The 27,339-nt window shown below is 35.2% G+C and overlaps 1 protein-coding gene across 3 annotated transcripts in view; it reads left to right on the top strand.

The window, feature by feature from the left end:
- LOC129144001 (putative inactive deoxyuridine 5'-triphosphate nucleotidohydrolase-like protein FLJ16323) overlaps window positions 1–27,339 on the top strand; it is a 401,038-nt gene that overhangs the window by 176,510 nt on the left and 197,189 nt on the right. The window contains exon 3 of one of the 3 annotated variants that reach the window (XM_063811435.1): window positions 11,736–13,758. The exons of the other annotated variants lie outside the window; for them this stretch is intronic. The gene's annotated coding sequence lies outside the window, so the exon portion shown is untranslated. Of the gene's footprint in view, window positions 1–11,735; window positions 13,759–27,339 lie in introns of those variants that run through there. 3 annotated transcript variants of the gene reach the window in all.

Genomic DNA, 27,339 nt, shown 5'->3' with positions numbered 1-27,339 from the left:
GTTAAGGTAAATATTACTTCATATTAACGTCTCTAGCTCTAATCCATTGCCAAATTTATCATTCTATGCTACTCGTTTGGGTTATTTGTAAATTCCCACACCAATGGTGAGAAACCTGACTCCCACCATTTACAATGTATTTACTTAATTACTGAATTTTGCTATGTATGTATAGCAGTATCACCATTTTAATCCGCACCTTGCAAGAAACAGCCTTATCAGCAATGCAGTGCATTATGTTCAATTCCATTTGCCTCTAAACTTACAGAAGCCATTCATTTCTAAACTTCCTAAGGTCAGCAGGTTTACTGTCCTCTCTCCTAACTATTTTCAGCAATGCCATTCCATGTTTGTAATACAGATAGATTCTTTTCTTACAGTTTGCATTCTATTTCAGATCTTTTCTCCTAAATGACTTTTTCTTTAAGTTTGCATACATTAAGTTTCAGTCTTTGTCCAGTGAAGTTTTATGGGGTTGACAAATGTGTAGTATCATATATCCACCATTGCAGCATCATACAGAATAATTTGCCACTGTCAAAAATGCCCTGTGTTTCATCAAACTCTGAATATTTAATTGTCCCTATAGTTTTCTTTTCCAGAATGTCAAATAATTGGAATTACACAGTGTCTATAATTCTTTCAAACTGGCTTCTCTCATTCAGAAATGTGCATTTACGGTTCCTGTAAGTCCTTTCATGGCTTGAAAGCCCTTTTCTTTTTATTATTAAATAGTATTCCATTTTATGGATGTAATGGATTTTTTATACATTCACCTACTGAAGAAAATCTTGATTGCTTCAATTGTGATGATTGTGAATAAAACTGATGTGAATATTTGTGTGCGGGCTTGAATTTTCATAGTACTGCCTAGGAGTGTAATTGCTGGATTATATGGTAAAACAAGTTTTAGGTTTGTAAGAAACTGCCAAATCATTTTCGAAAATGGCTGGCCCACTTTGCATTTTCACTATCAGTGAATTATAATTTCTATTGTACCATATAATTGCAAGCATTTAGTATTATCATTTTTTTAAAGTATTAGTCATTCTTCAAGGTGTGCAGCGCTCTCAGTGATGTTCTAATTTGCAATTTTTCAATGCCAAATGATATTAAGCATCTTATATGCTTAATTGCAATATGTGTATCTTCTTTCATTGGATATCTGTTCTGGTCTTTTGCCCAATACTTGAGTTATTTTTAATCTTATTTTTGAGTTTCAAGAGTTATTTGTATGTATTGGGTACAAGCTCTTTATCAGATATGTGTTTTCCACATATTTGTTTTCTAGGCTTATATTTATCTTTGATCCCTTAAAAGTTTTTTTCAGAGAAGAAGGTTGTAATGTTTTAAAAGTTCATCTTGTCAATGCTCTTTCATAGATAGTTCTTTTTGTGTTGCTAATACTATCATTTGATTGCTGAGATCTGTCCCTTCCACAAAAGTATATGTCCTATTAAAATTGTATATTTCCATTTGTCTGAAGGCTAACAAAATATTTCATTAATTATATGCTTATTTGCTTTTAAATTTTTTTTTCGAGACTGGATCTCACTCTGTCGTCCAGGTGGCTCTCAAACTCTCAAGCTCATATGAGCTTCACCTCAGCCTCCCAAGTAGCTGGGACTGTAGGCATATGCCTAGCTTCTGACCTGCTTATATTCTATATTGTACAACTAAGAGAGAGGTGGCAAAGATTGTGTAAATACAATGTGTATTATAAAGTTCTATAGCTATTTTAAATTTTCTCTATAAATATATATAGGTTATGTTAGAAATAAGCTATATATATGTATTTATATATATGACTACACTTAATCTGTACCTAAAAATATATAAAGAAACAATGTCAAGATAAAAGTTACATATGTTTAATGAGTTTTAAAAGGTATTTCATAAATAAAATTTGGAGTGGGAAATTTATACTACCAGCTAATCAAATTATTTGAGCTATGTTCTTGTTTGAAAATTTAAATTTAAATGTAGACAGTTTGAGTGAATGAGGCCAGAGAACATGTTGTCTGATATAGCTAGTTAATCGAGGCACCTGTTTAACTCAAATTATCCTAATAAACAATTCACTTAATCACCTATGCGCATTTAAACATCTTGTAAATTAGTAATTAAAAAATGTACATTAGGGATTATATACTCAAAATATGTTTTTGTGCTTTGAAGTACACTACTTCATGGATTAGTGTTATGTCCAATTTAGAAAAAACCTCCCTCAGAATTATAATTTTCCATTTTTTTGAACATAGTGAAAAAAAATCACAAATTGGGATGTCAAGATGTAAGCAAGATTGAACTTGCAATACTTGTTTCAATTTTGATTTTATCATTGTTCTCTCTTTGATAGTACTAAGCAACAAGTATAATTTGATTTAGCATACATTTTTAAATAAACTTCCAAAGTATATTCTTACAATGTGAATTATTTTTATTACATAGACCTGATACTCAAGCGTTAATTCTCTTGATCATATAACTAAGATTATTATTATGAGTCATATGCTTGGGAGGTTTATTGAAAATTATAAAATGTAATCCTGTCAATCTGGGAATGTGAAAATGGGAAGATTGGCAGTGAGTAGACAACCAATTTTCTTTTACTCATTCGTTTAAAGTTTCCAAATATTGTGCTAGAAAAAAGAGGAGCTATTACCTACAAAAATGTTGAAGTCTGCATTTTAAAAATGACAGACAGTACTGGCTTTAAATTATTGTATTTTTTTCATTCCTCAAGGCATTATAAATCACAATGTCAGTGAAACCAGAGGCTTCTTTATTCTCTCAACATAAATCATAATGAGTTCCAGATGAGTAGACGAGCAGATATTTGTATGACTATTTAAATGCTTTGATTTAGAGTAGTAATGATCTCATAAAAGCACAGAAGACAAGTGAAGGTAAACAGCATGAAACAGATATGATAATTTAACACTGGGTTTTTCACTAAATGCTTGAAGGATATACACAGTTTATGGGCTAATAAACACTGACTTTTATTTTCAACAAAATGTGTTTGAGAAGAAATCAAGCACTGTTTCATAGTGACTAAGAACAGAACTTGAGCTTTTTAACTCTTTGGAAGGTATTAATAGGTATAATTATCAGTGATGTTGAATGTCCCCATGCTAGTCCTTCTTCAAATTCTTTGGAAAAATTTGCAAATGTTCTTTCTCAATTCATGACAAATAGAATATGGACCCAGGCATACAGAGATTAGCTCTATGGTCTAGTGAATCACCATTTTTTTTTCTATTTCTTTTTATTTTTATTTATTTATTTAATTTTTTATGTTTAATTTTTGTGGGTACATAGTAGGTGTATATATTTATGGGGTCCACGAGATATTTTGGTACAAGCCTGCGATGAGTAATAACCACATCATGGTAAATTGGGCATCCACCCCCTCCAGTCTTTATCTTTTGTGTTACAAACAATCCAATTAGACTCTTTTAGTTATTTTTAAATGTACCATTTATTTTTGCAGTAAATATTGGAATACTACTTTTTGATAAGTAATATCCAACTTTATTAACCAAGAAGCATAAGTTAAACAATACATTTTTTCCCATCAAATAAGACTTTTAAAATGGGCAGAAACCCTCTCACACACAATTGATAAAAATATAATTTAACACAATGTTTCTGCAAAACAATTTGGAAAATACATTTAAAAACCTCAAAATTCCCTTTCACTCACTCATCACTTCTAGAGCTGGATGGAGTCACTAACACCTGTTATGGGGATAGGATAAGGCGAATAAAGGCTCTGCCCTCCAGGAACTATTCTAGAGTACCTTAAAACTGTAGATTGAGTGGCTTTTTACAATTAGTCAGATGTTGACCTCAGACAAGGTGCCTGTCTTTGAAGCCAGGAAATTGCATGAACGTTCTTGGTACCTACAAGTCATGTCAGGAACAAAAGGAGTATGGCAAAAATTTATAGGAATAACATTGTATTAGTATCCTTGACATGTATGACCACGATTCCTTCTACTTGACAAGATTAATTTATACATAGACAAAATATAATAAGGCCCATAGAGAAACTAGTCTTAGCTGTTAAAATAAGCCAATATTTATTTACAGTCAAATAATTTTCACAAGAGAGAGAAAACAGCAATAAGTCTTAGCTTCCTATGCCATATTGGACTCTGCTGATAGTGAGGTTCTGTGCGCACACATAATTCACTAAAATGCCATGCAATAATGAAATGATCAGCCTCTCTTTTTTTAATTGAGGAATAAGTTTATTATGTAGACTTCTTTTTATTACTATTATTATTATTTTTGTACTTTAAGTTTTAGGGTACATGTGCACAATGTGCAGGTTAGTTACATATGTATACATGTGCCATGCTGGTGTGCTGCACCCATTAACTTGTCATTTAGCATTAGGTATATCTCCTAATGCTATCCCTCCCCCCTCCGCCCACCCCACAACAGTCCCCAGAGTGTGATGTTCCCCTTCCTGTGTCCATGTGTTCTCATTGTTCAATTCCCACCTATCAGTGAGAACATGCGGTGTTTGGTTTTTTGTCCTTGCGATAGTTTACTGAGAATGATGATTTCCAATTTCATCCATGTCCCGACAAAGGACATGTACTCATCATTTTTTATGGCTGCATAGTATTCCATGGTGTTTATGTGCCACATTTTCTTAATCCAGTCTATCGTTGTCGGACATTTGGGTTGGTTCCAAGTCTTTGCTATTGTGAATAGTGCCACAATAAACATACGTGTGCATGTGTCTTTATAGCAGCATGATTTATAATCCTTTGGGTATATACCCAGTAATGGGATTGCTGGGTCAAATGGTATTTCTAGTTCTAGATTCCTGAGGAATCGCCACACTGACTTCCACAATGGTTGAACTAGTTTACAGTCCCACCAACAGTGTAAAAGTGTTCCTATTTCTCCACATCCTCTCCAGCACCTGTTGTTTCCTGACTTTTTAATGATTGCCATTCTAAGTGGTGTGAGATGGTATCTCATTGTGGTTTTGATTTGCATTCCTCTGATGGCCAGTGATGATGAGCATTTTTTCATGTGTGTGTTGGCTGCATAAATGTCTTCTTTTGAGAAGTGTCTGTTCATATCCTTTGCCCACTTTTTGATGGGGTTGTTTGTTTTTTTCTTGTAAATTTGTTTGAGTTCATTGTAGATTCTGGGTATTAGCCCTTTGTCAGATGAGTAGGTTGTGAAAGTTTTCTCCCATTTTGTAGGTTGCCTGTTCACTCTGATGGTAGTTTCTTTTGCTGTGCAGAAGCTCTTTAGTTTAATTAGATCCCATTTGTCAATTTTGGCTTTTGTTACCATTGCTTTTGGTGTTTTAGACATGAAGTCCTTGCCCATGCCTATGTCCTGAATGGTAATGCCTAGGTTTTCTTCTAGGGTTTTTATGGTTTTAGGTCTAACATTTAAGTCTTTAATCCATCTTGAATTAATTTTTGTATAAGGTGTAAGGAAGGGATCCAGTTTCAGCTTTCTACATATGGCTAGCCAGTTTTCCCAGCACCATTTATTAAATAGGGAATCCTTTCCCCATTGCTTGTTTTTCTCGGGTTTGTCAAAGATCAGATAGTTGTAGATATGCGGCATTATATCTGAGGGCTCTGTTCTGTTCCATTGATCTATATCTCTCTTTGGTACCAGTACCATGCTGTTTTGGTTACTGTAGCCTTGTAGTATAGTTTGAAGTCAGGTAGCGTGATGCCTCCAGCTTTGTTCTTTTGGCTTAGGATTGATTTGGCGATGCGGGCTCTTTTTTGGTTCCATATGAACTTTAAAGTAGTTTTTTCCAATTCTGTGAAGAAAGTCATTGGTAGCTTGATGGGGATGGCATTGAATCTATAAATTACCTTGGGCAGTATGGCCATTTTCACGATATTGATTCTTCCTACTCATGAGCATGGAATGTTCTTCCATTTGTTTGTATCCTCTTTTATTTCCTTGAGCAGTGGTTTGTAGTTCTCCTTGAAGAGGTCCTTCACGTCCCTTGTAAGGTGGATTCCTAGGTATTTTATTCTCTTTGAAGCAATTGTGAATGGGAGTTCACTCATGATTTGGCTCTCTGTTTGTCTGTTGTTGATGTATAAGAATGCTTGTGATTTTCGTGCATTGATTTTGTATCCTGAGACTTTGCTAAAGTTGCTTATCAGCTTAAGGAGATTTGGGGCTGAGACAATGGGGTTTTCTAGATATACAATCATGTCATCTGCAAACAGGGGCAATTTGACTTCCTCTTTTCCTAATTGACTACCTTTATTTCCTTCTCCTGCCTAATTGCCCTGGCCAGAACTTCCAACACTATGTTGAATAGGAGTGGTGAGAGAGGGCATCCCTGTCTTGTGCCAGTTTTCAAAGGGAATGCTTCCAGTTTTTGCCCATTCAGTATGATATTGGCTGTGGGTTTGTCATAGATAGCTCTTATTATTTTGAGATACGTCCCATCAATACCTAATTTATTGAGAGTTTTTACCGTGAAGCGTTGTTGAATTTTGTCAAAGGCCTTTTCTGCATCTATTAAGATAATCATGTGGTTTTTGTCTTTGGCTCTGTTTATATGCTGGATTACATTTATTGATTTGCGTATATTGAACCAGCGTTGCATCCCAGGGATGAAGCCCACTTGATCATGGTGGATAAGCTTTTTGATGTGCTGCTGGATTTGGTTTGCCAGTATTTTATTGAGGATTTTTGCATCGATGTTCATCAGAGATATTGGTATAAAATTCTCTTTTTTTGTTGTGTCTCTGCCAGGCTTTGGTATCAGGATGATGCTGGCCTCATAAAATGAGTTAGGGAGGATTCCCTCTTTTTCTATTGATTGGAATAGTTTCAGAAGGAATGGTACCAGTTCCTCCTTGTACCTCTGGTAGAATTCGGCTGTGAATCCATCTGGTCCTGGACTCTTTTTGGTTGGGAAGCCATTGATTATTGCCACAGTTTCAGATCCTGTTATTGGTCTATTCAGAGATTCAACTTCTTCCTGGTTTAGTCTTGGGAGAGTGTATGTGTCGAGGAATTTATCCATTTCTTCTAGATTTTCTAGTTTGTTTGCGTAGAGGTGTTTGTAGTATTCTCTGATGGTGGTTTGTATTTCTGTGGGATCGGTGGTGATATCCCCTTTATCATTTTTTATTGCATCTATTTGATTCTTCTCTCTTTTTTTCTTTATTAGTCTTGCTAGCGGTCTATCAATTTTGTTGATCCTTTCAAAAAACCAGCTCCTGGATTCATTAATTTTTGAAGGGTTTTTTGTGTCTCTATATCCTTCAGTTCTGCTCTGATTTTATTTATTTCTTGCCTTCTGCTAGCTTTTGAATGTGTTTGCTCTTGCTTCTCTAGTTCTTTTAATTGTGATGTTAGGGTGTCAATTTTGCATCTTTCCTGCTTTCTCTTGTGGGCATTTAGTGCTATAAATTTCCCTCTACACACTGCTTTGAATGTGTCCCAGAGATTCTGGTATGTTGTGTCTTTGTTCTCGTTGGTTTCAAAGAACATCTTTATTTCTGCCTTCATTTCGTTATGTACCCAGTAGTCATTCAGGAGCAGGTTGTTCAGTTTCCGTGTATTTGAGCGGTTTTGAGTGAGTTTCTTAATCCTGAGTTCTAGTTTGATTGCACTGTGGTCTGAGAGACAGTTTGTTATAATTTCTGTTCTTTTACCTTTGCTGAGGAGAGCTTTACTTCCAACTATGTGGTCAGTTTTGGAATAGGTGTGGTGTGGTGCTGAAAAAAATGTATATTCTGTTGATTTGGGGTGGAGAGTTCTGTAGATGTCTATTAGGTCTGCTTGGTGCAGAGCTGAGTCCAATTCCTGGGTATCCTTGTTAACTTTCTGTCTCATCGATCTGTCTAATGTTGACAGTGGGATGTTAAAGTCTCCCATTATTATTGTGTGAGAGTCTAAATCTCTTTGTAGGTCACTCAGGACTTGCTTTATGAATCTGGGTGCTCCTGTATTGGGTGCATATATTTGAAATTGCCCCCATCACTTCTGATTCATTCCTTTATCTTTAAAAATCTGAACCTCTCTTTTGTTCTCTGGTGCACTCCCTGAGGCATCTTGGAAGTGTGTCCTGGGCCGCTGTGCTCAACCTTGACCCAAATAAACTCTTTATGTTAATTTTGCCTCAGCTTCTTCCTTTTAGATTGCTGACACATGGTAAAATGAAAAAAATCTTACGTCCTCTTTTCATATACTATGCCATTCTGAGCAAGTCATTTGCCATTCCTGTGCCTCACTTCTTCTCAGCTATATGGAATAATTAGTACAAACCTCAGAAGGTTGCTGTGAATGAAAATTAAAAGAAGTTGTGTGTAACAATTCAAGTAACAGTGCCTGTGAGGGGAGGCAATTAATAGAGAATTTAAAAAAAGTGGAAGGAAATATGAAAAATGTTAACAACCATTCATTACATTTACAACTTCTTGCTTTCTTCTTTTTTGTTTTGGAACTGAACAGTTAAATATGCAATGGAGACTTAATGTTGGCTAATATTCAGGGAGAAAAGGACTAGTAACAAGGTCTGGTTTCAGGATACCTGGCTTCTATTCTGAGCTGCAACACTAACATCTGGGCTTCTTTTGTTTGCATTTTCAAATGTAGTTTGGGGCTAGATTTATTAGATAATTACTTAGTCATTAAGACGTAAAGTCTTCCATTTTCAAAATATATCAATTAGGAAGTACATTTTTATACAATCCGCATGTCTAAAGCAATTTATACTTTTTCCAGTTAAAATTTATATAACTGCTATGATTGAACACATCCAAGAAAAGAGCGTGCTATCTTCAAAAGAGAGCTCACTTCATCTTCAAACATTTTTGAATGGTAGAACACGTATTTTATATTGAATGGTCATCTGCCTTCCTGTAGAAGCCTCATGGATGTGTTGATATGCGAATTTTTTTAAAAAATTATCATGGAAACTCATTGTACAATTGTTTTCCTAGGCACTTTATAGACATCCTGAAAAAAGAAACATTTTATAGACATCCTGAGAAAAGAAACTTTTGCTCAAGGTGACATGTCTTAATAATTGTAAGAGAGGCAGAATTCTAACTAATTAATATCTTAATTACTTTTCTGTTGCAACTGGATTTTTATCCATTTTATTTACATGCACAACTAGTTTAATAGCTTTTACTGAATGTGTTATTTGAACTAATTGACTGGAGAGTTAAATAATCAAACCAGTGCTGCATGGAGATGTGAAGTACATTTCTACTTTTATAGAATTTAGCTGGTCATTAGCCTGCTTTATGAAAGTCTTAGCTAATTCTTACTGACCTCTTCACCCTGTACTGTTCCTTTTAGGTCATTCTGCTGAGATGAAAAAGCTTACTGTAGCAAATGAGATTATTGAATAGATAGTAACATAATTTATCCTCCAATAGTTGCTTGTTTATTAAATATGTCATTATTTGAGAAATTTGTTTTATTCTACTATGTCTCTTATGGCCACTATGTTCATATCACCCTTGGCTCTTATTTGAAGGATTTCCAGTTATTTTTGTGACAAGCATTCACTTTTAGAATATTTCAAAACTAATTTTGACTTTCTATTTTGTGATAATTCCCAAAGGTGAATGTGAGAGTTACATGCAGTTGTAAGAAATGATTCAGAAAGGTCCCTTATACTATTCCCCTAGTATTCTCCAGTGACAACATATTGTACAACTATAATCAAATATCACAACAACCAGAATACTGAGGCTGATACAATCTACTTAATCTCTTCAGATTTCATCAGTTTTAAATGAACTCATGTGTGTAGGCTAGTATATGGGCATATCTAGTTCTATGCAATTTTGTCACCACATGTACCTTTGTGTGACAACTGTCACAATCAAGATACAGAACAGGTTCATCTCTATTGGAATCCCCATAAATATACCCACAGGCATCTTGACGTTGTTGTTATTGTCCTCATTCTCCTCCTTCTTTTCCTCTTTCTCCTTGACAAAGTTGCCACTGGGGAAAGAAAAATCTTTTCAATAAATGGCGTTAGAACAAGTGGATAGACATATATTTATTTTGTATTATTTTAAAAAAGAAACTACACTCTTCCCTCACACAAAATACAAAAATTCACTTCACTCACTTTAGTCCAAATGGATCATAGATAAAAATATATTAAGCTTCTGGAAGAAAACATAGGAGAAAATTCATATAATCTTGAGTTAGACAAACAGTTCTTAAGTAATATGCAAAATGCACAAATGGTTAACAATTGATAAATTGAATATTGTCAAAACAGTCATATTAGACATTGAAGGTTGCAGAGTTTGATAAGATCTTTCTTATAAAATTAAAAATGTACTTATTGTAGCCCAACAATCCCACTGCTATTTACCCAAGTGAAATAAAAATCAACAGACAAAAACTTCTATTCTAATATTTAGACACTTTATTCATAATTGCCCCAAACTGGAAATTACCCAATTGTCTGTCAACTGGAGAATGGATACATAAACTCTGGTTCATCAATAAGATGAAATGGTTCTCGGCCGGGCACGGTGGCTCACCCCTGTAATCCCAGCACTTTGGGAGGCCGAGGCCGGCGGATCACGAGGTCAGGAGATTGAGAGCATCCTGGCTAACACGGTGAAACACCATCTCTACTAAAAATATAAAAAATTAGCTGAGCATGGTGGCGGGCGCCTGTAGTCCCAGCTACTTGGGAGGCTGAGGCAGGAGAATGGCCTGAACCCGGGAGGCAGAGGTTGCAGTGAGCCGAGATGGCGCCACTGCACTCCAGCCTGGGCAACAGAGTGAGACTCTGACTCAAAAATAAAAAATAAATAAAAATAAATAAAAATAAAATGAAATGGTACTCAGTAAGAAAAATAAATATATTATTAACACACATGACAACATGATGACATGGATAATCCTCAGATATATTATGGTAGGTTAAAGAAGCCAGATTCAAAGGCTGCATACCACCATTTGATTTTATTTGTATGCTATGTTGGAAAAGGAAAAATTTAAGAATAGCAAAAAGATTAGGAATTTTCAAAGACTGAGTGTTTGACAAGTGTTGGACTACAAAAGGCCAGTTAGGAATTTCTGGTGTGACTGAATTGTTCTGTATTTTGATTATAGTGGTCACTACGGAACTTCAGGTGTTTGTAAAAACTCACAGAACTATATACTGAAAAGAGTATACTTTACCATATATAAATTGGCATTAAATATAAAATATGCACTAAGTCAGAAAATGATATGATAAAACTTGGATATTAACCTTGAAAAATGGGTTGGAAACCTGTATTTAGTCACATAACACATAAATTTCAGACACTGAAATATAAAACACAAAACTTTAAAAATACTGGAAGAAAATATAATATGTTTATAATTTTAGGATAAGGAAGATCCACTTAAGTCAAAAGATGAAGAAATTATAAAGAAACAGATGCCTTTGTTTACATAACATTAAACATTTTTATATTACAAAATACGTCAGAAACAAATTTTAAATACTAATCACAAGCTGGAAAATATTTAAAGCATATATCAGAAACAAAGAATGTGTAGGAAAATAATGGAAAGAAGAAAACCAGATAAAGCTTAACCAAACAACTTGAAAAGTTTGTGGACAAGAAAATCACACAGCAGAATATCAAAATTACTTTTAAACATCTGAAAATATTTAACCTCACATGCCATCTGGAAAATAAAAGCAAAGATAATTATATACTTTTCTCCAACAGACTGCAAAATATAAAGGAAGAAAAATAGATACATCTGACATATTGGATAAAGTCCAGAATTGGCCAAGTCGTGAGAAAACCCTCATGAATATTTCAAAGGACTATTAATTGGTTCAGTGTTCTTGGAAAGCAATATCACAGTATGTATTATGTTTAAAATTTGCATAATTTTAAATTCAGAAATGCTTTCTCAAAATATCCTGAAAAATATTTGTACAAAGAAATACTAAAAACTTGGAGATAGACTAAATGTCTATTAGTATCAAAATTGTTCCTTATGTCATGGTGCAAAATTATTATGGCACACTTAAAAATGGAATGTAGTGAAATAGATTTATATCTACAAGGAAAATCCTCTTATTTAAAATAACATAATTTATAAAAATGTATATGGCCTTATTCCAGTTATAAAGAAAGCCAGACTGAACACGAAACTACAAGTTCTTCCATCAATACCTGTTTACAGTACCATTAAAATTATATATAGCTATATCTATTAAAATTTGACCACATTTATAATATAGATAGGTAGATATAGATTCACCGTCCTGCAACACTAACGTTTTGTGAAGTAAAATGATAGTGCCAAAGGGCAAATATTTTTCATGTAAATCATTGTCTACCATTATAACAATTTTTGAATTGATTTTTTTAGGAATCTATGAGTTTAAAAGGGAGTCTAATCTTAGGAGATAAAGAAAACCACACATACTGCATGACTATTTACTCATTGCAAAATCTTAAGAATCTATCAACATATTTAGTAACATACTGCAAAAATACCTAATATACAATAAGGAAAGCATGTTTAAAATACAATAAATTGTTTCATTTGAATATCACAAATAAGAATTTAAAGGAATACAAATTTTAAATCAACTGTGATGTTTAGTTCAGGAGAATCGTGGGTGATGAAGCAGTTTCAAACACGTTGGGTTTTAATGTATGACAATATTTTGATTTTACTATTCATCTTGCTATATAATATCTCTGCCTGAGGCTACAAAAAGCATCCCATTTTAGATTCTTGAATAAAAATGATAAACTCAAGATATTAAAACTCTAAGAGATAAAAAGTTTCTGTATAATTTACTCCAATCAAAAGGAAAATTATTCTTTTAATCAGCTTACCAGATAAATTCTAAATTAGGCAATAGGCTTTAACAGGTTTAATAATGTCAATGCACTCACATTGTCTCTTCATAGAGGAGAAATTGTCATTAACAGCCTCCAGAAAGGAAATCAAACAGATGCTCGAATCCTAAATTTAAGAAAATGCTTAATTTAAAAGTGTGTTTAACATCTTATTTTCATTAGTAAAAGCATAACTTTTGAAATCTTTTTCTTTCCTATTTCATTATCATCTACTGCCTTCCTGTTCTCTTGGAAATGTAAAGCTTAATGAGATATTCTTATGTAACAACAGAAGTTCTTAGAAGAAAATTAGAATGTTTGCTCCTGAAGCGATTTACAGATTAATTTGCCCAATCACCTCATACTATAAGGGAAGAAATGAAATAAACATTTTACGCAAACAGAAAGAATGACTTTTTTTTTCTCCATGTCTATTATGCGGGGAGTTTCACTGGCTTCTTTCGGTGTGGTTTGATGTTAGGCTTTTATAAGGTGACTCACGACTCAGACGTGAAAGACATGCAAGCATCAGCAGGAGCACTTCTGGAGGCTGGTAACATGCAGACCATACTCAAAGCAGACTGTGGATCTCCAGCTATTTTTATTTCATTTTGTTTTGTCTTTGCTAAGGACTGAGAAAAGGAAACCATGGAATATTGAGGAATTATCTAAGATTAATATCCCTTCCTTGTGTACAGACAAGCTGGGGACAACTTACACAGAAACCAGATACACTCTCCAGGCGCACACACACACACAATCACTCACAGCTAGTTAGAAGGGAAAACACAAAAAAGAAAGAAATGTGAGGGTGGAGTGTGGAGGACTTATTTCACAAAAAACTTCGACAATCTGTATTCTATTGTACATTAAACTGTATCCATTGTACTGAATTTTACATGGTTGTGAAATCATTACCCTTTTTTCACTTGGGGTATTAAGCCTTTTTGGTTCTTTGAGGATCTATGGTTATGAATATTTACATCAAAGAATGACATTTGAAAAGCAAATATTATAACTGAAGCAATTTTCAAATTATTCTGAGTAGTTGGAGTTATTACAGAGGCTGCATCATTTGTTCATCTCTGTGACTGTGGCTATCATCAGCCATCATTCAGGTCCATGACAAGTTGTCTTTTTCAAGACAGAGAAATTGTTTGTTCCAGTTGACATGATGAAAAAGGCAACTAAAGATGCTTGTAGCATGCCCACAACTCAATTGTCAGCTGACCTCATGCACTCTGTAAAATTGCAACTTGAGAAACTCATGGGTAAGCAGTATTAATAAAAGACACAGATATCCTCACACACAACCAAATTATGAAAGCAAAATATCTAAAAAGGAGCATAATGAAACTATATTTTTATCAGGATAGAAAGTCCTTGACCTAATAAAATAGAAGAAAATATTAGATGGTGAAGTTCTACTTGTTACTAACTTAAGATGCAGTTCCCAGGGAGTAAACTTAATCTCTAAATTTAGGGAAAGAACAAATGTGCAATTAAGTAACAGAAATATTTCAGCCAAGAATTTAGGAGAATTCTCTTAGCCCTGGACTCCCTAACCTGCCAAAGCTAAATGAGATCTTCCAACTATACCAAACTACTGTTTGTCAGGCTTGAAAGAGTTCAGTCCACTACAGTGTCCTACATCAGAAAGCACATTGGCCTCAATAGAATGTGAATGTAGAATAAAATGTATATGGTTGCTGGAACTGAAAACAAACCTTTGCTGCATATAGAAAAGTGTTACTTGTGGAAAATTCCCTATTTAATTCCGGTCCGAAAATATCTCTGCCAGGCACTCAAAGGTAATTTGAAAACAAACATATATATGTGTATATTTGTATATGAAAATATAAATATATAAAAATATATATAAATTTATAGACTTTACTTTTTAAAAATCTGCCAAAAAATGAAGTTCATTATTTCATTATTACAGAAATGCCTTGTGTGGGGAACCAATGGCCTGAGTCACCTAAGTGATGGAAGTGGTTCTAGTCCATAGAGTGGGGCAGGCTAGGGTTGGATCACACAATTTGCAAAGTGAATAATGTCATCCTTGCTAGGAGTGAAAAATAGCTACTGCTTTCTACATATGGCTAGCCAGTTTTTCCAGCACCATTTATTAAATAGGGACTCCTTTCCGTGCTGGGAAAACTGGCTAGCCATATGTAGAAAGCTGAAACTGGATCCCTTCCTTACACCTTATACAAAAATTAATTCAAGATGGATTAAAGACTTAAATGTTAGACCTAAAACCATAAAAACCCTAGAAGAAAACCTAGGCATTACCATTCAGGACATAGGCATGGGCAAGGACTTCATGTCTAAAACACCAAAAGCAATGGTAACAAAAGCCAAAATTGACAAATGGGATCTAATTAAACTAAAGAGCTTTTGCACAGCAAAAGAAACTACCATCAGAGTGAACAGGCAACCTACAAAATGGGAGAAAACTTTCGCAACCTACTCATCTGACGAAGGGCTAATATCCAGAATCTACAATGAACTCAAACAAATTTACAAGAAAAAAACAAACAACCCCATCAAAAAGTGGGCAAAGGATATGAACAGACACTTCTCAAAAGAAGACATTTATGCAGCCAACACACACATGAAAAAATGCTCATCATCACTGGCCATCAGAGAAATGCAAATCAAAACCACAATGAGATACCATCTCACACCAGTTAGAATGGCAATCATTAAAAAGTCAGGAAACAACAGGTGCTGGAGAGGATGTGGAGAAATAGGAACACTTTTACACTGTTGGTGGGACTGTAAACTAGTTCAACCATTGTGGAAGTCAGTGTGGCGATTCCTCAGGGATCTAGAACTATAAATACCATTTGACCCAGCAATCCCATTACTGGGTATATACCCAAAAGATTATAAATCATATTGCTGTAAAGACACATGCACACGTATGTTTATTGCGGCACTATTCACAATAGCAAAGACTTGGAACCAACCCAAATGTCCAACAATGATAGACTGGATTAAGAAAATGTGGCACATATACACCATGGAATACTATGCAGCCATAAAAAATGATGAGTTCATGTCCTTTGTAGGGACATGGATGAAGTTGGAAACCATCATTCTCAGGAAACTATCGCAAGGACAAAAAACCAAACACTGCATGTTCTCACTGATAGGTGGGAATTGAACAATGAGAACACATGGACACAGGAAGGGGAACATCACACTCTGGGGACTGTTGTGGGGTGGGCGGAGGGGGGAGGGATAGCATTAGGAGATATACCTAATGTTAAATGATGAGTTAATGGGTGCAGCACACCAGCATGGCCCATGTATACATATGTAACTAACCTGCACGTTGTGCACATGTACCCTCAAACTTAAAGTATTAAAAAAAAAAAGAACACTGACAAATAACATACCCTAAAACTTAAAGTATAATAATAAAAAAAAAATAGCTACTGACTGTGGAGGGTCAGTTGGCTCTCCTCTTCAGGGTTCCATGTAGGAAAGGGAAGAATGAAGTAGCTTTGGAAAAGAACCAGTGTTTAAGTACTCTTTTTTTTTTTTTTTTTTTGGTAAACTTAAAAAGTGAAAGTCAATTTTACCTATTCACAGATCTCCATTCAAATGATATAAATACCACTTTATAGTGAAAATAAAGGAATCTTTCAAAATATTTTGGTAAAGAAAAAGTTAAAACATTATTTATGAGGATTATTTGATTTCAGATTAACTTCTCTGTTTGCAGATGACATCATTCTGTATCTAGAAATCCTCATAGTTCTGGCCCCAAATCTCCTTCAGCTGATAAACAATTTTAGCAAGGTTTCAGGATACAAAATCCATGTACAAAATCACTAGCATTCCTATCCTATACACCAACAACATCCAAGAAAAGAGCCAAATCGGAAAAGCAATCCCATTCACAATTCCCTCAAAAAGAATAAAATATCTAAGAATACAGCTAATTAGGGAGGTGAAAGGTCTCTAAAATGAGAATTACAAAACACTGCTAAAAAGAAACAGAGAAGACACAAACAAATGGAAAAACATCCTATGCTCAGGGACAGGAAAAATCATTATTATTAAAATGGCCATACTTCCCAAAGCAATTTACAGATTCAATGCTATTTCTGCCAAACCACCAATGATATTCTTCACAGAACTAGAGAAAGCTATTTTAAAATTCTTCTGGAGCCAAAATAGAGCTCAAATAGCCATAGCAATCCAACGCCAAAGGAACAAAGATGGAGGCATAACTCTAGGCGACTTCAAATTATGCTGTCAGGCTACAGTAACCAAAACAGAATGGTACTGGTACAAAAATAGGCACATAGACTAATGGAATAGAGTAAAGAGCCCAGAAATAAGGCCACACACCTAAGACCATCTAATCTTCAACAAAGCTGACAAAAACAAGCAATGAGAAAAAGGCTGCCATTCAATAAATGGTGCAGAGATAACTGGCTAGCCATATGCAGAAGACTGACGCTGGATTCCTTCCTTATACTATATACAAAAATCAACTCAAGATGTGTTTTACTGGGCACAATGGTTCACGCCTGTAATCCCAGCACTTTTGGAGGCCGAGGTGGGAGAATCACTTGAAGTCAGGAGTTCAAGACCAGCCTGGCCAACACAGTGAAACCCCGTCTCTACTAAAAATACAAAAATTAGCTGGGCATGGTGGCATGCACTTGTAATTCCAGCTACTTGGAAGGCTGAAGCACGAGAATCCCTTGAACCCAGGAGGCAGAGGTTGCAGTGAGCCAAGATAGCGGCACTGCACTCCAGCCTGGCAGCAGAGAGAGACTCTTTCTAAAAAAAAAAAAAAAAATCAACTCAAGATGAATTAAAGACTTAAATGTAAAACCCCAAACTAAAAACCCTAGAAGACAACCTAGGCAATACCATCCTGGACATAGGAAGAGGCAAAGATTTAATGACAAAGACACCAATAGCAATTGCAACAAAAGCCAAAATTGACAAATGAAATCTAATTAAACTAATGAGCTTCTGCACAGAAAAAAAAAAAAAAAAACTATCAACAGAGTAAACAGACAACCTACAGAATGGGAGAAAATGTTTGCTAAGTATGCATCTGACAAAGGTCTAATATCCAGCATCTATTAGGAACTTAAGCAGATTTACAAGAAGAAAACAAACAACCCCATTAAAAAGTGGGCAAAGGACATGAACAGATATTTTTCAGAAGAAGACATACACGCTGCCAACAAGCATATAAAGAAAAGCTCAATATCACTGATCGTTAGAGAAATGCAAATCAAAACCTCAATGAGATACCATCTCACAACCACTCAGAATGGCTATTATTAAAAAGTCAAAAAACAAATTATGCTGGCAAGGTTGCAAAGCAAGGGGAACACTTATCCACTGCTGGTGGGAGTGTAAATTAACTCAACCATTGTGGAAAGCAGTATGGTGATTCCTCAAAGAGTTGAAAGCAGAACTACCATTGAACTCAGCAATTCCAACACTGGGTATATACTTAGAGGAATATAAAGCATTCTCTCATAAATATACATGCACGTGAATGTTCACTACAGCACTATTCACGATAGCAAATACACAGAATCAACCTAAATGCCCATTGACAGATTGGATAAAGAAACTGTGGTACATATACACACCATGGAACACTATGCAGGCATAAAAAGGAACGAGATTATGTCTTTCGTGGGAACATGAATGGAGCTGGTGGCTATTATCCTCAGCCAATTAATGCAGGAACAGAAAAGCAAATACAGCATATTCTCACTTATAAGTGGGAGCTGAATAATGAGAACTTTTGAACACAAACAAGGAAATAACAGACACTAGGGTTCTCTTGAGGGTGGAGGTTGGGAGGAGAAAGAAGAGCAGAAAAGATATCTACTGGGTACTGGGCTAAATTCCTGAGTGATGAAATAATCTGTACAACAAACCGCAGTGACATGAGTAGCTGTGTAGCAAACCTTCACATGTACCCCCAAACCTAAAATAAAACTTAAAAAAGAAGTCCTGTTAGCATAGCCAAGAACGTACAATAACCACCCTCAAATGGTGAATTATTGAATTGAAAACTTGGAACACATTCACCATGAGTAACCTGAATTCATGAGGATAAGATTTTTTTTTTTTTGAGATGGAATATCTAGCTCTGTCCCTCAAGCTGGAGTGCAGTGGCACGATCTTGGCTCACTGCAACCTCCACCTCCTGGGTTCAAGCAATTTTCTTGTCTCAGCCTGCTGAGTAGCTGGGATTAGGGACCGTCACCACACCGGGCTAATTTTTATATTTTGGTAGGGGTGGGGTTTCACCATGTTGGCCAGGTTGGTCTCGAACTCCTGACCTGAAGTGATCCACCCACTTTGGCCTCCCAAAGTGCAGGGATTACAGGAGTGAGACACCGCACCTGGCCCAACTCCAGTATATATTATAAATACAAAGAAGATAGAAAAACTAAGATATTTCTGAGGAATGCAAGAAACAACTATGGTCAGAAGAATGATACCCTGATGTCTTATGTCTTTGTCTTCCTCATGCTAATTCATATCGGGTCATTGATAACTTAGATACATCATCCAAAATAATATTTCAGAGTTGAGAAAATTTGCTGTGATTCTGAAAGATATTTGCTGGTGCTTTTGACTTTTAGGTACTCTTAGATCCTGCTTTCTCTACTTTACCAATTCCAATTTCAATTCCATTTGACTCCATTAAGTTTATTTTTATTTTTATATTCTTACAGCAAGCAGGTTGCTATGCCTAATGTTTCAGGGAAAGAAGAGGCAAGTAAGACACATACTCTACTCTTAAAACTTTTAGTTTATTAGTAACAATCAAAAGTTCAACACTAATATATTTTAAGAAGAATATATATAGTATGAAAGAAATCTAATAAAAATGTTATAATAATTTTTAAATAAATAACAAATAAAATTTCCTAACCTAAATGGTGCCTCTAATTAAATTGAAAAAATGCTTGTCTCTTCTTTGCCTCAAGTTTACTTCCATTTCCTTGAAAACTATCATAACACATATGCACATGCAAGTGCTGCCTCCCTGAGCTCTGTACAGCTATATACAGTGGCCATAAAATGAAATTAAAAATCTATATTTATATACATATAAACATATGTATATTTATAAATATATATATAAAGATACACGCACACACATAAAGGAGAGAACATGAAACGAAATGCCCTTAGGGAACAAAATAAGTGACTTACCCCCAAGATATGATACATTTATTACAAAGTATGTTCCTTATTATCAAGGGGGATTTTTAAAGAACTCTTATTCAAAAGCTCAGCAAACTCTTGAAGTCATTCAAATAGAATTACCCTTGAACAATGTGGAGGTTAGGGTTGCCTTGAAAAATGTATGCCAAGCCCTTGCACAGTGGAAAATGTGAGCACAACTTTTGATTCCCCAACAACTTAACTCTCAATAGCATACTGTTGGCCAGGAGTCTTGCCAATAACATAATTGTCACTTAACACACATTTTGAATGTTATATGCATTATATACTGTATTGTATTACAATGAAGCTAGAAAAAAGCTAAGGCTATTAAGAAAATCATAAGGAAAAGAAAATATATTTATCATTTATTAAGTGGGAGTGTATCGTAAACATCTTCATCATCACCACCCTCACATTGAGCAGACTGTGGAAGAGAAAGGGGAGGGAGGAGTTGGTCTTACTGTCTCAGGACTGGCAGAAGCAGAAGAAGTGGAAGGGGAGTCAGGAGAGGTAGACACACTCAATGTAACTATGAAAATACATCCTAATTTATGTTTTACATTTTTGCTTTTTCATTTCACTAAAAATATTGTATATAATACCAATCATTCTTCCACCATTTTCTTCAGTTTCAGTGCCCAAATCATAGAAAGGTCCATGTGGTAAAATAAGTCAAAAGTGTTTTTGAATAATTGGAACCTTTCTGCCAGATTATCTTGTGTCAATTTGTTTCTTGGCATTGCTTCTTCTACATCTTCTTCCTCATCTTTGGGCACTGATTTGGAAGCATTCGTCTCCATCAAATCGTCTTTTGTTAATTCTTCTGATGTGGTGTCTATTAGATCTATATCTTGAAATCCATCACCCTCCACCTTTTTGTCATACGCACAAACTCTTTCATGATTTTCTTGACTCTCTCATAAATCCTATGAAACGTGTACATCAGGACACAGTTTCTTCAGCAGGAATTTATTATTTTTGAGGCTTTCATTGCTTTTTCTATAACAACTATGGAATCTTCTGTGGTATAATCCTTCCAGCCTTTCATGATGTTCTCTTTACCAGGGTTCTCTTCCACAGCATTGATGATCCTTTTCTTAGAGTAGCATGTGTAATGAGACTTAACGTTCCTTGTCACTACGTGACAAAGTGTTTGGGAATTTGTAGACCACTTCAGTGCTTTTGGTGTTGAACTCATGGAGTTCTGGATGGCCAGGGGCATTGTCTAATATTAACAGAATTTTATAGGGAAGTTCCTTGCTGGCAAGCTACTTCTGAGTTTGGCGACAAAGCATCAATGGAACCAATCCAGAAAAAAAGGGGTTTCATTCAGGCTTTCTTATAGTACAAGCAAAAGATTGACAGCTCATGTTTATCTTTTCCCTTCAAAGCTTGGGGGTTAGTAGCTTTATAGATAAGGACAGTTATGATCATAAACCTGACTGCATCTGCACAAAGCAATAGAGAACCTATTCCTTCCTGCCTTAAATCCTGGTGCTCACTTCTCTTTCTTATTAATAAATATCCTTCGTGGCATTTTTTTTCCAGAATAGAATACTTTCAAGGGCATTAAAAACATATTTGGGCAGATATCCATTATCCTCAATGATTTTCTTAATGGTATCTGGGAACTTGTCTGCTGTCTCTTGGCCAATAGAAGCTTGTTTTCCTATTATCTTGACTTTTTTTTTTTTTTTTTTTTTTTTTAGCGTCTCGCTCTTTCAGCAGGCTGAAGTGCAGTGGCGTGATCTTGGCTCACTGCAACCTTCACCTCCCAGGTTCAAGTGATTCTCTTGCCTCAGCCTACCAAGTAGCTGGGACTACAGGTGTGTGCCACCACACCCGGCTAATTTTTTGTATTTTTAGTAGAGACGAGGTTTCACCATGTTAGCCAGGATGGTCTCGATTTACTGGCCTCATGATCTGCCCACCTCGACCTCCCAAAGTGCTGGGATTACAGGCGTGAGCCACGGCGCCCGGCCTGTCTTGACATTTTTAAAGCTAAACCTCTTTCTAAAATTGTCAAGCCATCCTTTGTTGGCATTAAATTCTTCAGTTTTAGTTTGTTCACCTTCCTTTTGCTTTAAGTTGTCATATAATCACTTCTCCTCACATCATATGAGAATCTATAGGTATATCTTTATTATAGCAATCCTACACCCATATACACACTGCATTTTCAGTATAAGATAAAAAGGTATTTCACAAAAAGTGCAAGATTTCCATGCATGCTACCATAGCTGCAGCTATGGATTCATGAATTTCTTCTTCTTTTTTTATACAGTGGTCCTTATGCTGGATTCATTTATCTTTGACATGGCAGGCAATTGTAGTTGAAGACCCCAATATATGGTACATATCAATCCATGAAACTTTTTCTTGTAATGTCTTGACTTTTCTCTGCTTCTTATGAGCATTTCCAGCATCACTAGTGGTACTTCACTTGGGTCCATGGTGTTATTCAAGGTTTGTGGTATTGCACTAAATGTGATGAAAAACATATGCTAGAACCATAAGAGATCATTTTTACTGTGATATGTAATTCACTGGAGAGATGAACTGTTCACAGGAAGACAATTAGCATCATACAGCATTTTAGGGGATGCTCACAACACTTGAGCTCACATCACTAGCAACAGGAAATGGTTATAAAATTATTGACAGTAGTATATAGTATGTACTACATTTAATTTTATGTAGTTATAATTTAATACTGTATATTTACATATTTTTACATTTGTTTTGACTGCAAATGGTACTGTGTATGCTCTTAAGTATTTATGTGTATGAGTTTTGATAAAATTTAACTTTTTATAATAGATTTGTGTATATTTATGGTAGTAAATATTAATAGAGAGTAGTATCTACACATACTTCATTTTTATTTATTTTTTGAGATGGAGTCTCACTCTGTCACCCATGCTGAAGTGCAATCTTGGCTCACTGCAACCTCTGTCTCCCAGGTTCAAGCAATTCTCTTGCCTCAGCCTCCCGAGTAGCTGGGATTAAAGGCATGTGCCACCATGCCCAGCTAATTTTTCTATTTTTAGTAGAGACAGGGTTTCACTATGTTGGCCAGGCTGGTCTCGAACTTCTGACCTCAAGTAATTTGTCCCCCTCAGCCTCCCAAAATGCTGGGATTACAGGCGTAAGCCGCTATGCCTGGCAATATCTATACAAATTTCATGCATTCATAACACCTAACTTTAAAAAATTTTTCAATATTTTTAGGCTACATGGTTTACTTGCAGGTTTTCTCAGTATGTTGCAAATATCCAAAAAAACTTTCCAACATATATATTAAAAAAATCTGCGTCTATATTGACTCACACAGTTCAACACCATGCTGTTCCTCAAGGGGCAACCATATTCTAATACTGGGAATATTGTGTTTTTTTTCCTATTGCTTTTACACACAAAAACTAGAACATTTCTGTAAGTGGCATTTATCAATGCCTCCATTGATTAAAATAACAAAAGTCATCCACCCTGTTTTGTACAAAATTTCAATGTTCAAGTCAACCTTTTCCAAAACAAGAGAAACACGACTAGCAAAAAGGTTTCAGCTCTAATAGCAAACTTCTAGCTTGCTATTATTTCAAAATAGAAATAAATAACTCAGTTTTAAAGAAAGATGTTTTACTTTCAGACGTTTAATATGTTCTCCATTCTGACCTAAATTATATTTTCACCTTTTTCACAATTTGTGTTGTACATATTATTTAACTCAGATTAGTGTTCTAGATATTAGAAACAATTTATTTTTGAACCATAGCAGCTACACAGAGTCAGCTGGAGATTACTCACAATAGATAACTTCATATTAAGGGTGAGACCCTCCAGAGCTTTTGTCTTTAGTCATGAAGGTGGAAGTTATTTATTTGCCATATTCTAACAATGGAAGGTCAGACCATTGTGTAACACATTTACTGTTTTATTCATGCTATTTTAAAGTAGGTCTTTTGCCTGGGAAAAAAACAAAGACAAATCTTTGTAAATAGCTACAGAAACCTGGAAATACCTTAAAACAGTTCTGGAATCTTTTCTCTTGTTTCTGGCACACAGATCTCATTTGGCAGTTTCCATGAGTATTGCACAATTACTGCTTTCTGTGTAGTTCAAGGAAACAATGATGTGGCATTACTGAGATTGTTCTGGACCTAAGAAAGAATTCCCAGAGCTGGGCACTGGTAAAGGGTCTAGATGGAAACGGGAGCCAGGAGAAGACTTGTTTTAAGAAAGCTAAGTCAAGTCACCTCTGGGACACTGGGAGAGGCAAAAGTATAGCAGGAATGCTAGAAAGCCTTTGTAAATGCCGCTTCATTAATCCTCACTCTCCCTAATTTTCTCTCACACACATTCTAAAACCTAAAACTAAACTGAAAAGCTCTGGTATTCTCAGGTGCCTTCTCAGTCACAGGATTATTTAGGAAGAAAGAAAGCCAACTTCATTACTCATTCAAATTTACTCGTAACCTAGAAATGGCATGGGAACAGGTATAGATTTGGAATTTCCTTCTGGTCCTATTTACTGTAAAATATAATAAACAAAATCTTAATAAGCTTTTGCAGTAAAGCACATCTATGGAGATATAGGGTGTTTTTTTGTTTTCACTTTTTGAAAAACAAATTGGAAAGCATTAATATTTTGATAACTTATAAAATTCTATATTTATCTCACATCAGTGTAAATGTAATGTTCAATGTTGAAAAGTGGCCATTTCAGAGTGATGCTAATGACTACCCTAATAGTTTGTGAGCTGAAATTTGAGATTAAAAAAGTTTTCTTTTATGAAATTGATACATGGAAAATTCAGTGATCCTTTAATCTAACTAAAACACATTATAAACATCTTATCCTCGGTCCACATTGCATGGCAAAATTTCTTATGCGAATGAGAGTTGTTTACTTTTATAACATCATGCAGAATTTAAGTAAAAATTTGGGCATATACTGAGGCATTGGGCATATACTGAGAGGCATATACAAAGAAAATATACTATTTCTATACTATAAGACTTTATAATTTAATTTAGGAATGTGTTAATTTAGTTCCTCCAAGAAGCAGACGCCAAGACAGAGTTAGATACGTGAAATATTTACTGGGGTTGGGGAGAAGGAATGCCAGAGAAATAAAGGGGATGCAGAAATAGGCATGAAGAGACTTCAGAGTTAATGCAGACCTGACACCTATGAGAAGAGAGAGGGAACTAAAAAAGATTGGTCAGAAAGTGCTGTATTGCAGTCCTGAGTAGTACCAATCAGACTGACGGGGAGTTCTCAAGATGAGTTATGCATCAGGGGAGTTCCATATCTTACAGGAATGGTCCTGAACTATCCCCAGCATGTGCAGTCATTGACTAAGAGCAGCCCGAGGGAATAATGGCTTTAGTGCAAACACTGCAGTTTATCCAGACAGGAGTCACTTGGAAGAATTGTGCATTTTCCAGGATAGGCTACTCTTTCTATCATGCAAACCTATTTCTCCACAGAGATACAGACAGCAAATCCTTGTTAGTTCCTGTGGACTTCTCCTTTTGAGGAAAATTTAGAAAAAAGAAAGGCAATGAGATGAAATGTAGCCCTTCCTGTAGTTTCAACTGAATTCTTACTTGTCTGTATGTTGTCTGGCATTGGTTACACAAAAGCAAGTGTTCACATCCTGTTTCATTAATGCTCATGGCAGCTCTGCAATGGAAATTAGTCTCCCATACTAAAAACAAACAAAAGCAATAAAACAAGAAAGCAAGGAAAAGAAAGAGAAAAAATGGAAGAAGAAACACATAATGAAAATTCAGAAATGAATGCTTACTGTTGGTTATTGGAGAGAAAAAAATGTCACTTAATTTCTAGGAATCATGACCCTGACCGTTAAAATGTGCAGTAATTAGAAAAGTTAGTTCTAAATTCTAATAAAATGCAACAGTTTTGGGTAAGAGAATACACTTCATTAAGGCTGATTAACATAATTTAAAAAGCTGGTTGATTTAATTTTTTTAAAAAGAAAAGGAGATGTAGAAGAAGAGCTAATGTAAAAAAAGAAACAGAATGCCACATATATGGAAGGCATTCTTTGTACGTATACCATGATACCATCTTGGAAGTATACCACTCTTTGTAAGATGATTTCTTACAAATCAATCTATAATCAAGCTTATCTGTGTTATTATCTTTATTTTCCATTTCTATATCTGTATCTAACTACTTTATATATAAAGAGATGAATAAACACTGTATTTCTATTCCCATGGCTTTCTCTTTCTATTTGCTTTGCCTTTAAATTTTTACTGTGGTTCCCTTTGAATACATCAATATCATGCCAGCATAAAAGATGAAAAGGAATTATGAGGCAAAGAAAGAGCCACAGAGCTTGGAGAGATAGAGATGTTAGAACCTTAAGTCTGATTCCCTCTAACTCAAGGTTTTCTCTTTTATATTGCTAACTCTTATATACACTGTATGATCTTCTTTTTGGCTTTGAGAGCATTTTTCTCTTCAAACTAATTAATATGTTGATTTACACATGTTTCTGAGATGAGTGTTGGGGGCGGATTTAATTAATGTGTTACTTCTTTCTCAACCAGGGTGTTAAAAAAAAGAAGTTTGATCTAACATTTGTTTACAAACCATATTAGAAAATACTTTTCTAGGTTCTTGTAATTCCAGCTACTCAAGAGGCTGAGGTGGGAAGATCGCTTGAGCCCAGGAGTTCAAGGTCACTCTAGGCAATATAGTGAAACACCATCTCTAAACATATATGTATTTTTATATATCTATCTCTATATATTTATGTATTACTATTTAATCATTATGACATCTTAATGATCTAGATTTTTGTCACTTTAGTTTATATGAGAAAACACCTAAGTTTATTAATTTCAGACTAGACTTAACTGCACGTAAAAAATTATGCTACATATCTTTGGCTGTCTTCCACAGTACCGCACGTTAAGACCAGCCCAACATGTAGCTAACATAACCGATGTTGAGAATGTGAGCTTCTTAAATTTTTCCTGTACATACTACTATAACTCAAAGATGGGACAAAGAGAGAAAATTTATAGTACCCACAATATTACCACCTAAATAAGTTAGGTAATTCTAATAGGCAAATGTATTTGACAATTTTTTTTTTTTTTTGAGACAGAGTTTCGCATTGTTGCCCAGACTGGAGTGCAGTGGTGCTATCTCTGCTCACTGCAACCTCTGCCTCCCGGGTTCAAGCAA

The sequence above is a fragment of the Pan troglodytes genome, chromosome 4 (assembly GCF_028858775.2).
Source record: "Pan troglodytes isolate AG18354 chromosome 4, NHGRI_mPanTro3-v2.0_pri, whole genome shotgun sequence".
NCBI lineage: Eukaryota > Metazoa > Chordata > Mammalia > Primates > Hominidae > Pan > Pan troglodytes.
The sequence above is the reverse complement of the archived record's forward strand: the minus strand, read 5'-3'. Positions and strand labels throughout refer to the sequence as shown.